Consider the following 15252-nt stretch of genomic DNA (forward strand, 5'->3'; position numbering starts at 1 on the left):
TTTTAAAATACTTTATTTTTAATTGTAGTTAAATATATATATATAGCATAAAAATCATTTAAACCATTTTAAGTGGACAATTCTTTGATATAAAATACTTTGAAAATTCTGTATAACTTTCAGCACTATTTCCAGATTGTCTACCTCATTCAAACCAAACTCATTCATTTAGCGATAACTTCCCATTCCCCCCCTCCTCCCACCCCGGTGCCACTGTTCTGCTTTCTGTCTATGGATTTGCTTATTCTAAGTATTTCCTGTAAAATAAATCATACTATATTTTCTGTTTGTATCTGGCTTATTTTACGCAACATGATGTCTTCAAGGTTCGTCCATATTGTACCAGTCAGCACTTCATTTCTTTTTAAATTGTATAATATAATATATATAAAAAGCAATGGTTTTCAAAGCACTCTTGAACAAGTAGTTACAGGACAGATCCCAGAGTTTGTCGTGGACTACCCTACCATCCTCTCAGATTTTTCCTTCTAGCTGCTCCAGAACATTGGAGGCTAGAAGGACTGTGCATTGTTTTATCATCACAATTGACTTTTTTTTTGTTTTGTGGAAAATAACATACATACAGAAAGCAATACAGTTCAAAGTACAGCGCAGCAATTAGTTGTAGAACAGATTTCAGAGTTTGGTATGGGTTACAGTTCCACAATTTTAGGTTTTTACTTCTAGCTGCTCTAAGATGCAGGAGATTAAAAGATTTCAGTTTAATGACTGAGGAATCATACTTGTTTGTTAAACCATACCTTCTCTGTATAACTCTACCATCACCTTTGCTCTTTCTGTCCCATTCTTTACGGGGGGGTATTTCATCTATGGCCATTCTAACTTTTTCAGGTTGGAAGGGGCTGTCAATAATATAGGGTAGGGAGACGAAACTAGCCGATATTCTGGAGAGACTGACCCTTCTAGGTTTCAGGACTTAGCAGGTCCAGGAACCCATTTGGAGGTTGTAGGTTTCTGAAAGTTACCCTAGTGTATGGAACCTTTGTAGAATCTTATATACTGCCTTAGTTGTTCTTTAGGATTGGCTGGAATGGTTTTGGCTGGGGTTTGACAAGTCCTGATAGGTAGCAATGTCTAATTGAAGCTTTTGTAAGAGTGACCTCTAGAGTAGCCTCTCGATGCTATTTGAACTCTCTCAGCCACTGATACTTTATAAGTTATACTTCTTTTCCACCTTTTGGTCAGGATGGCATTGTTGATCATGGTGCCATAGCCAGACTGATCCGTGAGAATCATCTTCCATGCCGTCACAGAGACATTCACCCCTAGATATCATGTCCCACGTAGTGGGGAGGGCAATGATTTCACTTGCAGAGTTGGGCTTAGAGAGAGAGAAAGGCCACATCTGAGCAACAAAAGAGGCTCTCCAGAAGTAATTCTTAGGCATACCTATAAGTAGGCTAAACTTTTCTTCTATAAACTGAAGTGTCACAAAAGTAAGTCTCAAGATCAAGGGCTTGGCCTATTTGGTTTGGGTGTCCGTAATGTTTGACACAGTATCAGGGGTTTCCCCAGTGGTAAAGTTTAATAGTTCCATATTTTTTTCTCCCACCCCTCAAGGGACTTTGCCAATACTTTTTAATTATCTGTTTAACATATTCTAAGATGTATCCAGGTATTACATTAAGCTATATAGGATTAAATGCCCTCATTCTTATTCTGGGCTCCCTGTGTTTCAGTCATTTAAATGAGCAATCCAGACAATTTGAATTAGCTTATGTGCAACAGAAAATTTAGTTTCCAGACAAACCTTTCTTCCTTTGGTCTCAAAGTGTAGGTGAGGTTCTAAAATATAGACAATGCCTTCTTTACCCTTGTATTCTGAATTACCTTAATCCCAACCTGATTGACTCTGTTCTTATCTCTGAATACCAGGTTATACATACTTATATATGTATAAACATATATAACAGCCTCTCAAAAATCCAGAAATAATAATTACCACTCCGGACTAAATGTGACTGATATAAGAGCTTATAACCTTGGCCCCTGTTTCCTTATAAGCATTTTCTAAGTGAGGCCATACAATAATTGCTCTTTTGTTTCTGGTTTATTTTGCCTTGCCAAATATTTCACAGGTTCATTCACCATGTTGCGTGTCTCAAAACTTCATTACTTTTTGTAGCAGCACAGTATTCCATCATATCTATATACCATCGTTCACCAGTTTACTTCTTAGTGCATCCTTCAGCGACCTGCATTCATTAGGCATCAAGTATAATGTCTAGAGTTCACAGTCTATCAACACTCTAAATTTTAGATAATTTCATTGTTCCCAAGAGAAGGATAACCAGTAAACACACCTTCACCACATAGAAAATCTAAACCTCCCCTTATCTCTTTTCCCTCCCCCCATTATTTAACACTCATGTTGCTGTGGTACTGCTGATGTTTTCCTATTAAACATCTCCCATAGCACGCAGTAGCAGTTTTCCCCCTATGTCCTGAACTTAAACACTCTTTGTACAAGAATTCAACCTTTGAAGTAATTCATGCAAGAACTTATTTATATTTGTAGTGTTAATTAGTGGGACACATAGGTCTATACAACCCGTTTCAACCATGTTCACCTTGAATATGGTAATATTACTTACAGACCCACTAGTGAACTGCCTTCACTTTTATCTATTCCCTTACATTTGGGTTCAGTCTCATTAACTAACTGTTCACTCAATTCTAACTTCCATGTATCTCTGAGTCCCCTATATTATGTATTATAAGCCTAGAATTTTACCTTTACCATGGTCATAAAAGTGGAGTCACTCAGTAATTCTCCCTTTGTGTCTGGTTTATTTAACTTAGCATTATATCCTCAAGGGTTATCCATCTTGGCATGTGGTTCAAAATGTCATTTCATCTTACTGCTGCATAATATTCCATCATATGTATATATATATACATATACACCATATAATAAAACATGGTGTATATATATATATATATATATATATACACACCATGTTTTGTTAAGCTACTCATCTGTTTTTTTTTTTAATGAACCAAGGTAGGCTTTATTAATATTACAAAATTTATCATTCCTGAGTAAGTACTAGAAAGAAGCAAACTCTTCCCCACCCATATATTGGGGCTGGGGAGATGAAGGGCCCTAAATGTAATAATATAATTGGTCAGACCCTCACAATAGGTACATTCAAAGCTTTGGACAAATCCTGAGGTATTCAGAGAAAACCTAGGTGGTGTTTGGAGGAAAAGCTAGAGACAATTGGTTGTTCTGCAAAAGAAAACGGGAGACTTTTGTTTTGTTTTTTTTTCTGGTTCCTTAGAGGGGTCAGAGGAGAAAACGAATGTAAGAGAAAGGAGGGTAAGAATGGAAGAAAGAGAAGATAGAGCAATACAGTAGTGGAGTCAAAAGATTTGCAAGAACCAGAAAGTCTAATATTCATGCTTATTTTGCTTGAATATTACACGTGAAACTTCTAAAATTCCAGACATTCAATGTCAGCTCCACCTGAACAGGCCTTTCTGTTGGGAATAGTGCATCTCATTTTCCCTGGAGTTCACCTTCATTACATCCGGTTCCTCAAGCCCCATTCACAGAAGTGGGCCCCTAACCTAGGCCTGGCACACAACACCCTGTGAAACTATCTTGTTCACATACTTATATGCTTATACACTCTCTGTCATCTTCCACTAAAATGCAATTCCCGTGAAAGCAGAGATTAAGTCACTCTTGTTCACTGCCGTATCCACAGCAGAGAAACAAAGCAATGAGTATTTGTTGAATGAATGAATGAATGAATGAATGAATCATAATATTCCATTCTCCTGACCACAGTGATGTGCCCAAGACATGGCCTAAAATCCAAGTCAGAAAAATCAGAGTTCCCTATAATTTTATATAATTGATGTAGAATGAAGAAGCTTTCTTTCCTCTAGGATCATTAAACTGAGACATTGTAAGCCTCTCCCTACATCTCAGACCAAACTTATCTGTAGTAAAACAGAAGGACAACACAAAGTCGAAAAGAGATGAAAGTTGGGATAAGAGGTGAGGATGGAAGGAGAGAGAAATAGGCTAACAACACAGTTTGAGCCATGTGACCTTGAAGCCATTTCCATTCCGGCTCCTAGTTCAGGGGTCAGGAACTTTTTTGTAAAAGGCCAGACAGTAAATATTTTAGACTTTTTGGGCCCCTGTTGCAACTTCTCAGTTTCACTGTTACAGTGTGACAGCAGCCATAGATCCTGACCCCATGACCTCAAGCCAATAAACTTCCTCCCTCCTCTCTCTGACTTTGCTTAAATTGGATTGAAGTACATGGATTAAAATGTACTTCAATGTAGTTGGTTTCCTTTGTATCTTGTTTTATGCATTTATAAACATTAACTTGGGGAGTCCGTAGTTTTCACCATACTGTTGAAAGAGTCCTAAGCATAGGAAAGGTTCAGAACCTTGAGAAACACTCCAGAGTGTTAAAAACAGTGCTCTGCATAATATACCCCCTCTCAGTAACCAGTTATTCCTGAGAGATTACATAACAATGAAATTACAATTAGGTTATTCAAGGGAACTTGGGGTAGGGGGGTAACAGAAATCCTAAGACTTGAGAATGACATCAATGAGAATAACATTCTTTTCCAGTTTGGTGCTATGTCGAGAATTTGACGATACAATGTGATGAACCCGAGGCTGACCTTGAGTAGTATTTTTCATGATAAGGGACAACTGTATTTTCTTGGAGAGACAGCATAGGTGTGGTAGAAAGAATGTGGATTTTGGTAAGCACTGAGACCTGGGTTTGAATCCCACTCCCACCTCTCACTAGTGAGCTGCGGGGCCTTGAACTACTTACTTCATCTCTGTTGGTCTCCTTTGTCCAACTTCAAAGGGCTCATGAAAACTATAAATGAAGAGGCACTCAATCCACGTTCTCTTGTTCTTCCATATGCGTGTTTATTAGTTTCTTTTAGATGACTATTTAAAATGAGAGGCTGAAGCATTCCACAAATGTGTAGGAACACAGCTGCTCATTTAGCATTGCAGGTTTTTATTAAGCGAACTGATAAGCCTTATATTCTGTAATTGGTGCAAGTTCTTTTTTTCCTAATGACACTAATCTGTTTTTATCGTAGTCATTTAACTGAGTTTCATGATTAGCACAGGCAAGGTTTTAGGGATTTAAATCATTTGTTTGATGTTTTTGCTTTTAGGCATGTTTGATTACTTATTAAAATCGATAAAATCAGCTGTGTCAACTAGTTATTAAAACTATAATTCTTTTATTAGTTAATACCAGGAGGGTTGAAGCAAATGAAAACTAAAACATCATACAAATTCTTGATTATGAGGCAAGCTATTATACGAATGGCTTACATACTTTGCATTCACCAAAGCCTGTTTAGAACAAGTCTGTTCTATCATTAGTCAATAAGGAAAAGGCCATTGGGTAAACATATGCACAACTTATGTTCTAAAATATACTTTAAGATAAATACAAGTTTGAAAGAAGCAATTTGTTCTAGTAGCCAGAAAAGAAATATGAAATATTTGTTAAGAGAGAGTAGTGGATAGTATCCAAGGATGGCTACCACCAATCCTTTCCTTCTCGTTACATGCCTGTCACTCCTATCATTAAGAGAGATTCTATTTTCCCTCCCTGGGATCTGAGTTTGCCTTGTAACTTGCTTTGACCAAAGGAACAGGGTCGAGTTGACAATTCTGGTCAAAACCTTAAAGAACTTCCACTTTCATTCTAGGAAGGCTGATGCCAAATGCTAAAGAAACTAAAGAGGAACTAAATGATGAGACACTACTTGGAGATATAGGGGACACACGGAAAAGCACAGAGATCAATGTGTAACATCTTCTTATACTTTCCAGCCCAGCCCACCCCATGTCGAACAGAACTGCCCAGCTGAGCTTTGCCTGAATTCCTGACTCAAATAGTGTGAGAAAGAATAAATCATTGTTTTAAGCCACTAAGTGTTGGGGTGTTCTGTTACTCAATAATAGTTAACTTAGATGTGGGTAGAGGTGGGTGAAAGGTTTAGGAGGCGAAAGGGTGAGAAAGAAGAAAGGTACACCAGGAAATTTAAAGGGGGGGGGGCGGGTATTTCTGCGCTCCCGGGCAGAACTCACCAAACCCAAGATGGAGGGAGGTGAGTGCGCGCATGGGCTTTGGCACAGGCAGCTTTCAAGGATGGAGGTCAGGTGACGTCTGGAAGGGGCAGTTCATTAGTTCCTGAAGTCAGGTTGGGAGGGACAACACAGCCTCTGCAGCTTCAGTTGCAGTGCCCTTCCCCGTTCTCCCGACCTAACATTCCAGCCTTTTTGTGATAATAGGGCGCCGAGATCTTTCTGGCTACTTCTTGCTGTAATGGGGTGGCATGGGGTTATAGGCTGAAACCGTCATGGCCAGGGGAGTGGGGAGGCTGGCTGTAGGAATCTGGTGAGGAAGGCAGGTGATGATAATGATGCAGGAGGATTTGGTTGACTGCTACTCGGGATAGTTCCTTCATGCATCCCTGAAGGAAGTTGAGGAGGCAGGGAGCTGACTCGTTGACGTAATAGCAGCATTCCTCTTGGAGGAATATACAAGTTCCTCCTTTTTCAGCTGTCAGCAGGTCTAAGGCCCGTCGATTTTGAAGAGTTACCTGGGCTAGTGAGGTGAGTTGGCGTTGTAGAGAGGAGAGGGATTCTGATGTCGATTCCAGGGCTACCTGTAGTCGAGTCTCAAAGTTTTGAGAGGTTAAAATACCATGTCCCAGCGCCCCTCCTGCTGTGGCTGAGGCTGTGACTGAAGCAGTTAGGCTGATGCCTACTGGGATAGGAAGAAAGGCAGCCCTTTTTGAGTGAGGAGAGGGCAGTAGCCAAGTTAGTTCGGACTCCCCATAGAGGGTCAGTTGAGGAACAATAGTTACCAGGAAGCATGGTCCTGGGGCAGTGGAGTTAAGGTACTTGGTAAGAGTTCCATTATACCAGAAATATTGTCCTCTGGGGGGCATGGGTGGTGTTGTGGATAATGATTTTAGTCTGGCACTTGTTATGAAGTTCTGTTTGAGGGTTTTTTATCCCATGTAGTGAGGCTCTTAATTTGGCAAGAAGATCTCGCCTCATTAACAGGCAGGGGCAAGAAGGCATTACTAAGAAAGAGTGTGTAATGGGGTACCCTTCTATTAAACATGTAAGCGGTCCAGTAGTTAAGGGGCGTGAAGGATGGCCATCTATGCCCATAACCGTGACCTGGAAAGGAAGGAGTTGACCTGAATTAGAGGGGAGGACAGAAAAGGTAGCCCCTGTGTCCACTAAAAAGGAGGTCGACTTACCCGCTACCTTGATTGTTACCTGTTGCTTTCTGTAGAAACAGTTACCCTGGGCTCAACCAGCGTGATTGGGGTTGCTGAGGCTGGGCGTTGTCAGTCATCGGTGGCCAGGCCCAGGACTGCTAGTGGTGGGTTAGGGGCTGGAAGGACGGCCCCTCCACTGCCAGGTGCCGAGGAGCATTCACTTTTCCAATGTCCCTTTGTACCACAGAGAGGGCTTGTTCCCTTGGGCAATCGAGGATTGGGGCACTGGCAGGACCGGTGTCCTTCAAGGCCACATTTGAAGTACTTTCCTGGTGGATTAGTCGTAGCCGGCTTCTTCTCGGTTGAAGTGATCCACAGAGCCGCAATCAGGGATTGGGTTTGTAAATTCGCCTTTCCGGCAGTTCTGGGATTCCTTTTCTGCCCTCTCTAGTTCATCACAAGTATTAAAAATTTTAAAGGTAGTGTTTACCAGGTCATGGATAGGGGTCTGAGAACTGTCCTCAATTTTCTAAGTTTACGCCTTATATCTGGAGCCGATTGGGATATAAAGTGTGTGGCTAAAACAGTTTTAGCCTCCAAGTTGGGGTCCAGGTGGGTATATTGGGAGAGGGCTTCTGTGAGCCGGTGTAGAAAAGTGGCCAGGTTTTTATCAGGACCCTGGGTAATTTCCCTTAGCTTATGGAAGTTTTCTACTTTATGTGAAGCTTTCTGCATGCCGGTTATGAGGCATGTAAGCATTTTGTCCTGTCTAGTCCGCCCATTCCTCTCCACTGGAGTGTCAACCTGATATTCCCACCCTGGCTCTTGGTCTGGCACAGCCTCGGCCCCTACTGGCATGGTGTGGTTGGTTATATGCACCTGGTTAGCATGAGCCCTGACTGCATTGAAAATGAGGTCCATTTCATCTGTAGTTAGGGAAGAAGAGCAGATTACATGAATGTCACGCCAGTTTAAATCGTAGGCATTAGCTAGATATTCAGATTCCTTAGTATAGGCGGTTTGGTCACTGGAGAATGAACCTAGCCATTTCTCAATATTAGAGAGGTCAACTAGGGAGAAAGGGGTGTGTACTCGAAGTAACCCCTCAGGTCCCGCCACTTCCCGTAGTGGACAGTAAAGAGTTCTTTGAGCAGGTATGAGAGCTTATAGGTGAGGAGGGCAAGGCTGTTGAGGACAGTGGGGGACTGGATGGAGATGGAAGGGGAGGATAAGATGGCGGCTGGAATGCTGCCGGAGCGGGTGGGGGGGGGGAAGAGGGGAGTAAGATGGCAACTGGAGCACCACCAGCGAAGAAGGAGGAACAGAAAGGCAAGATGGCAGTGGGAGTGCCGCCTGCGTAGAAGGGGAAAGAGGAGAGCAAGATGGCGGCTGGGATGTCACCAGAACAGAAGGAGGAAGAGAAGGAGAAGATGGCGACTGAGATATTGCCGAAGAGGGGAGGGAAAGGCAAGATGGCTCCTGGAGCGCCGCTGGAGGGAGGGGAGGGTAGAGCGAGGAAGAGGAGGCTACAAAGGGAGGGGCGGGAGCGCAGAAGGAAGAAAGCCTGGACATAAGGAATTTCGGCCCATTTGTTGTTCCTCTGGCAAAAGTTGCAGAGGTTCATAAGGATATTAAAATTGAAAGTCCTATCCTCAGGCCAATGAGAGAGGACCTACTGCCCATACTGATGGGACTCAAAGGAGAAAGGACTGGCCCACGGGGTGTCAGCGTCCCAACGCCCTGAGAGAGTCCTTGGAGCTCTTAGGAGCAGGGGCTCATCTCCCCAGGGGACGTCTCACCCTGGTTTGAGGCCCTTCAGGTCCTGGAAATGAGAATTTGGGAGGGAAACGAGAAGCTGGGCATCCCCACAGCTCTTCGAGTCCCGGGAAAGGGTGTGAGGCTTGTAGGTGTCTCCGTTCACCTCAGCCCTCAAAAGAGAACCTGACATGAATTCACGATTTTTGGAGAGTAATTAATGGACAGGCTCTCTCGGAATGGTGAGACCCGGCAGCAGGGCTAGGAGGAAGGGACTTACCCAATCCGTGGTGGATGTAGCGGCAGGCCAAAGGATCCCTTGTCTCTGGCTTTGTGGAGGAAGGAGGAGAGAGGAAGCCTGGGTGCCTCTGGCCAAGCAGGTGGCACCCGTGCTCCTCTCCCAGGTTTCCGGCACCAGATGAAAGGTTTAGGAGGCGAAAGGGTGAGAAAGAAGAAAAGTACACCAGGAAATTTAAAGTGTGTGTGTGGGGGTTATTTCTGCACTCCCAGGCAGAACTCACCAAACCCAAGATGGAAGGAGGTGAGTGCACCAAGCCACTCATCTGTTGATGGGCACTTGGACTGCTTCCATCTTTTGGCGATTGTGAATAATAATGCTGTGAACATCGGTGTGCAGATGTCTGTTTTTGTCACTGCTTTCAGCTCTTCTGAGAATATACCTGTTCTAGTTTGCTAGCTTCCAGAATGCAATATATCAGAAATGAAATGACTTTTAAAAAGGGGAAAGTGGCTAGTTTACAGTTCTAAGGATGAGAAAATGTTCCAGTTAAAGCAAGTCTATAGAAATGTCCAATCTAAGGCATCCAGGGAAAGATACCTTGGTTCCAGAAGGCTGATGAAGTTCAGGGTTTCTCTTTCAAGTGAGAAGGCACATCATGAACACAGTCAGGGTTTCTCTCTTGGCTGAAGGGGCACGTGGTGAACATGGCGTCATCTGCTAGCTTTCTATCCTGGTTTCCTGTTTCATGAAGCAACCTGGGAGGCATTTTCCTTCTTCATCTCCAAAGGTCGCTGGCTGGTAGACTCTCTGCTTCTCGTGGCTGTGTCATTCTCTGCTTTCTCAGAATAATGTTTCCACTTTAATAGGATTCCAGTAAACTAATTGAGACCCACACGAATTGGTGGAGACGCATCTCCACCTAATCCAGTTTAACAACCACTCTTGATTGAGTCACATCTCCAAGGAGATGATCTAATTACAGTACATAACATACAGTGCTGAATAGGGATTAGAAGTAACAGCTGCCTTTACAAAATGGGATTAGGATTAAAACATGGCTTTTCTAGGGTACATACATCCTTTCAAACCAGCACAATACTGAATAGTTCTATTGCTGGGACATAGGGCAACTCGGTATTTAGTTTCCTAAGGAACCGCCAAACTATCTTCCGTAGCAGCTTTACCATTATACATTCCTACCAGCAGTGCATAAGTGTCCCAATTTCTCCATGTCTTCTCCAAAACTTGTAGTTTCTTGTTTTTTTATTAGCAAATATTCGTACAGGTGTGGGGTGGTATCTCACTGAAGTCTTGATCTGCATCTCCCTCAGACCTAATGAAAATGAGCATCTCTTCATGTGCTTTTGAGCCATCTATATTTGGTCTTCAGAAAAATGCCTATTCATATCTTTAGCCCATTTTATAATTGGGTTGTTTGTTCTTTTGTTGTTGAGTTGTATGATTTTTTTTACATATTCAGGATATCAAATCTTTGTCTGAAGTGTGATTTCCAAATATTTTCACACATTGAGTTGGCTTCTTCTTCACCTTTTTGATAAAGTGTTTTGAAGTGCAGAAGCATTTGGTTTTGAGAGGTACCATTTAATCTTTTTGTTGTTGTTGTTGCTTGTGTGTTGTAAAGTTTAGGACGGTACCTCCTATTACTAGGTCTTGAAGATGTTGCCCTATGATTTCTTCTAGAAGCTTTATGGTACTAGTTCTTATATTTAGGTGTTTGATTCAGTTTGAATTAATTTTTGTATAGGGTGTAAAGTAAGAGTCCTCTTTCATTCTTTTGGCTGTTGCTATCCAGTTTTCCCATGCCCATTTAAGGAAAAGACTATTTTGTCCCAGTTTGGTAGATTTGAGGGCCTTGGCAAAAATCAGTTGACCATAGATTTGGTGATCTATTTCTGCATTCTCAATTCAATTCCATTGGTCAGCGCTTCTGTCTTTGTGCCAGCACATGCTGTTTTGACCACAGTGGCTTTATAATAAATTTTAAAATCAGGATGCGTTAATCCTCCCACTTCGTTCTTTTTTCTAGGATGCTTTCAGCTATTTCCTATCCAGATGAATTTGGTAATTAGTTTTTCCAAGTCTTCAAAGTAGGTTGATGAAATTTTGTTTGGTACGGCATTGAATCTGTAGATCAGTTTGGGTAGAATTGACATCTTAACTGTTTTAACCTTCCTGTCCATTAGCAAGGAATGTCTTTCTGCTTATTTAGATCTTCTTTGATTTCTTTTAACAATGTTATGTAGTTTTCTGTGTACGAGATCTTTGTGTCCTGTGTTAAGTTCATTCCAGGGTACTTGATTCTTTTAGTTGCTGTTGTAAATGGATTTTTTTCCTTAACTGACTCCTCAGTTAGGTCATTGCTTGTGTATGGAAACATTACTGATTTTTGCATATTAATTCTATATCCTGCCCCTTGCTGAATTTTTTCTCTCAGGTAACTTTGTTGATTTCTCAAGATTTTCCAAGTGTAGAATCATGTCATCTGCAAATAATGAAGGTTTTACTTTGTCCTTTCCAATTTGGATGCCTTTTATTTCTTTTTCCTGCCTGATTGCTCTTGTTAGAACTTCTAGTACAGTGTTGAAAAATAGTGGTGACAGAATGCATCCTTATCTTATTCTTGATTTTAGGGTGAGAGCTTTCAGTTTCTCTCCATTGAGTATGATGCTGGCTATCAGTTTTTTATATATGTCCTTTATCATGTTTAGGAAGTTAACTTTGATATTCCTAAATTTTGAAGTGCTTTTCTCAGAACAGGATGCTGAGTTTTGTCAAATGCTTCTTCAGCATCAGTCAAGATGATCATGTGATTTTTCCCTTTCAATTTGTTATTATGTGCTTTATTACATTAATTTATTTTCTTGTATTGAACCATCCTTGTATTCCTGTTATAAATCCCACTTCGTCATGGTGTATAATTCTTTTAATGTGTTGTTGGAATTGATTTGCTAGTATTTTGTTGAGAATTTTTGCATCTGTGTTCATTAGGGAGATTGGCCTGTAGTTTTCCTTTCTTACAGCATCTTTACCCAGTTTTGATATTAAAATGATGTTAGCGTCATAAAATGAGTTAGGTAGTGTTCCTTTTTCCTCAATATTTTCCAAAAGTTTGAGCAGGATTGGTGTTAGTTCTTTTGGAATGTTTGACAAAATTCCCCTCTGAAGCCTTTGAGCTTTTCTTTATAAGAAGATTTGATGACTCATTGAATCTCTTTACTTGTGATTGGTTTGTTGAGATTTTCTATTTCTTCTTGAGTCAATGTAGCTTGTTTGTGTGTCTCCAGGAATTTGTCCATTTCATCTAAGTTGTCTGGTTTGTTGGCGTATAGTTGTTCATAGTATCCTCTTATAATTTCTTTTATTTCTTCAAGGTCTGTGGTAATGCACCTCTTCTCATTTCTGATTTTGTTTATTTGCATCCTCTCTCTTTTTTTCTTTGTCAGTCTTGCTAGTGGTCCATCCATTTTATTGCTTTTCGCAAAGAACCAACTTTTGGATTTATTGATGCTTTTTATTGGTATTTTGCTGTCCCATTCATTTCTCTGCTTTAATCTTTGTTATTTCTCTTCTCCTGTTTGCTTTGAAGTTCGTTTGCTGTTCTTTCTCAAGTTACTCCAGGTTTGCTGTTAAGTCCTTTGCCTCATCACATAAGTTCTGATAAGTTATATACTCATTTTTGTTCATTTCCAGATAGCTGCTAATTTCTCTAGCAATTTCTTCTTTGCCCCACTGGTTGTTTAAGAGTGTTATTTATCTCCATATATTTGTGAATGTTCTTATTCTTTGGTGATTTTTGAGATCCATCTTCATCTTATTGTGATCAGAGAAAGTGCTTTGAATAATTTCAGTATTTTAAATTTGTAAAGACCTGTGTTGTGCTCCAGCATATGATCTATCCTAGAGAATGTTCAATGAGCACTAGAGAAGAATGTATAACCTTGTGCTTTGGGGTGTAATGACCTATATATGTCTGTTAGGTCTAATTCATTTATCAAGTTATTTAACTTCTCTATTTCCTTGTTGATCTTCTGTTTGGTGTGGTTGTTCTATCTGTAGAAGAGAGTGGTGCATTGATGTCTCCTACTATTATTATTGAAACATCTACCACTCCTTCAGTTTTGCCAATGTCGGTCTCATGTACTTTGGGGCTCCTTGATTGGGAGCATAAACATTTATGATTCTTATATATTCTTGGTGAATTGGCCTTTTAATTAGTATATAGTGTCCTTCTTTGTCTCTTATGATGTCTTTACATTTAAAGTCTATTTTGTCTGATATTAGTATAGCTACTCCTACTTTCTCTTGGTTACAGCTTGCGTAGAAGATCTTTTTCCATCCTTTACCTTTCAGTCTATTTGTATCCTTGTGTCTAAGATGAGTCTCTTGTACGCAGATATAGCTGGATTGTTTCTTAATCCATTCTGCCAATCTTTATCTTTTAATTGGTACGTTTAGTCTGTTAACATTCAAAGTTATTACTGAAAAGGCATTTCTTGATTCCACCATCTTACCTTTATTTTATTTGTCAGATCTGTATATTGTTTTCCCTCTTTCTCCTTGTATTCTTTAAATTACCCTTAGTGATACTCTTCAATTTTATGCCCTGCTCCAGACCTCCTCTCCTGTTGTTTTTTTTCAGCTTGCAGTACTCTTTTTAGTATTTCTTGTAGGGCTGGTCTCTTGTTGACAAATTCTTTCAGGACTTCTTTGACTGTGAAAGCTTTAATCTCTCCCTCAGTTTTAAAGGGCAGCATGGCTGGGTACAGAATTCTTGTCTGGAAGTCTTTTTCTTTCAGAATCTTGAATATATCATACCACTGCCTTCTTGCCTCCAGGATGCTAGTTGATAGTGTCAACTCAGTTTTATTTGGTATCCCTTGTATGTAGTAGATTGTTTTTCTCTTGCCACTTTCAGGATTTTCTGCTCCTCTTCAACATTTGACAGAGTGATTAGTATGTGCCTTGGGAAAGGCCTATTTGGGTTTATTTTGTTTGGAGTTCTTTGGGCTTCTTTAAATGGTATATTTATGTCCTTTATGAGGTTTGAGAGGTTTTCCCCCATTGTATTCTCAACTACTCTTCCCAACCCTTTACTCCTCTCTTCTCCTTCTAGGACACCAGTGATTCTCATATTTGTGTGCTTTGTTTTGTCTATCATTTCCCTGAGTTCCCATTGAATTTTTTCTATCTTTTTTTTTGCCATTTGCTGTTTTGAGTCCTCAAAGTCAATTTTCCTGTCCTCTGTATCACTTTTTCTTTATTCTGTCTCTTCAAATCTGGTGTTGTGTGCCTCTTTTTTTATTTGATCAACAGAGTCTTTAATCTCTGTGATTTCCGCTATTTTCTATTTATTCTTTCAAGTTCCTCTTTGTGCTTTTCTATTGTCTTTTTGATCTCCTTTATGTCATTTACTGTCCTGCTTATTATATTAAGTACAGTTGTATAAACCTCTTTGTTTAGTTGTTCCAACGTCTGTATCTCCTCAGGTGTTTTAATCTGGTAATTAGGTATGGCTGTATCTGTCTGCATTGTGATATGCTTATTGATCTTCTGCTGTCTGTGTGGCATGTAGATATCTTGATTGATTTACTTTGGAAGTTGATTTCTTTCAGTAGCCTAAGGCCTTGTGTTTGTGGGATGGTTGTACAGCAGGGAACAGGGCACGGGGTGGAGCTGTCGGTACGGTGATTTGTCTCAGGGCAGGTATGGGTGCAGGTTTGGGGTTTTTACGCTGGTGCTTGTGAATGTGGGTGCCCAGTGTTCAGGGAGGATGTAGCTGTGGGGGTGTACCGGTCTGGGGGACATAATCCTGGTGTGCACTGGTCTAAGGCATGGGCCCTTTGTGCACATGCTTAGAGCTGTGGCATCAGGTTGGCATTACGCCTCTGTGGATTGGGGGCAGCTGTGACCCAGCTGTGCAGGTTGGCACTTTCTCAGAGCTGGGAAGTGAGGCTGTAGGCTGAACG

At 40.8% G+C, this 15252-nt stretch overlaps 1 protein-coding gene across 7 annotated transcripts in view; it reads left to right on the top strand.

Annotated features, from left to right (window-relative positions):
• GAPVD1 (GTPase activating protein and VPS9 domains 1) overlaps window positions 1-15252 on the top strand; it is a 126978-nt gene that overhangs the window by 36287 nt on the left and 75439 nt on the right. The window lies entirely within an intron of this gene.

This window comes from Tamandua tetradactyla, chromosome 2 (assembly GCF_023851605.1).
Source record: "Tamandua tetradactyla isolate mTamTet1 chromosome 2, mTamTet1.pri, whole genome shotgun sequence".
In the NCBI taxonomy this organism is placed as follows: domain Eukaryota; kingdom Metazoa; phylum Chordata; class Mammalia; order Pilosa; family Myrmecophagidae; genus Tamandua; species Tamandua tetradactyla.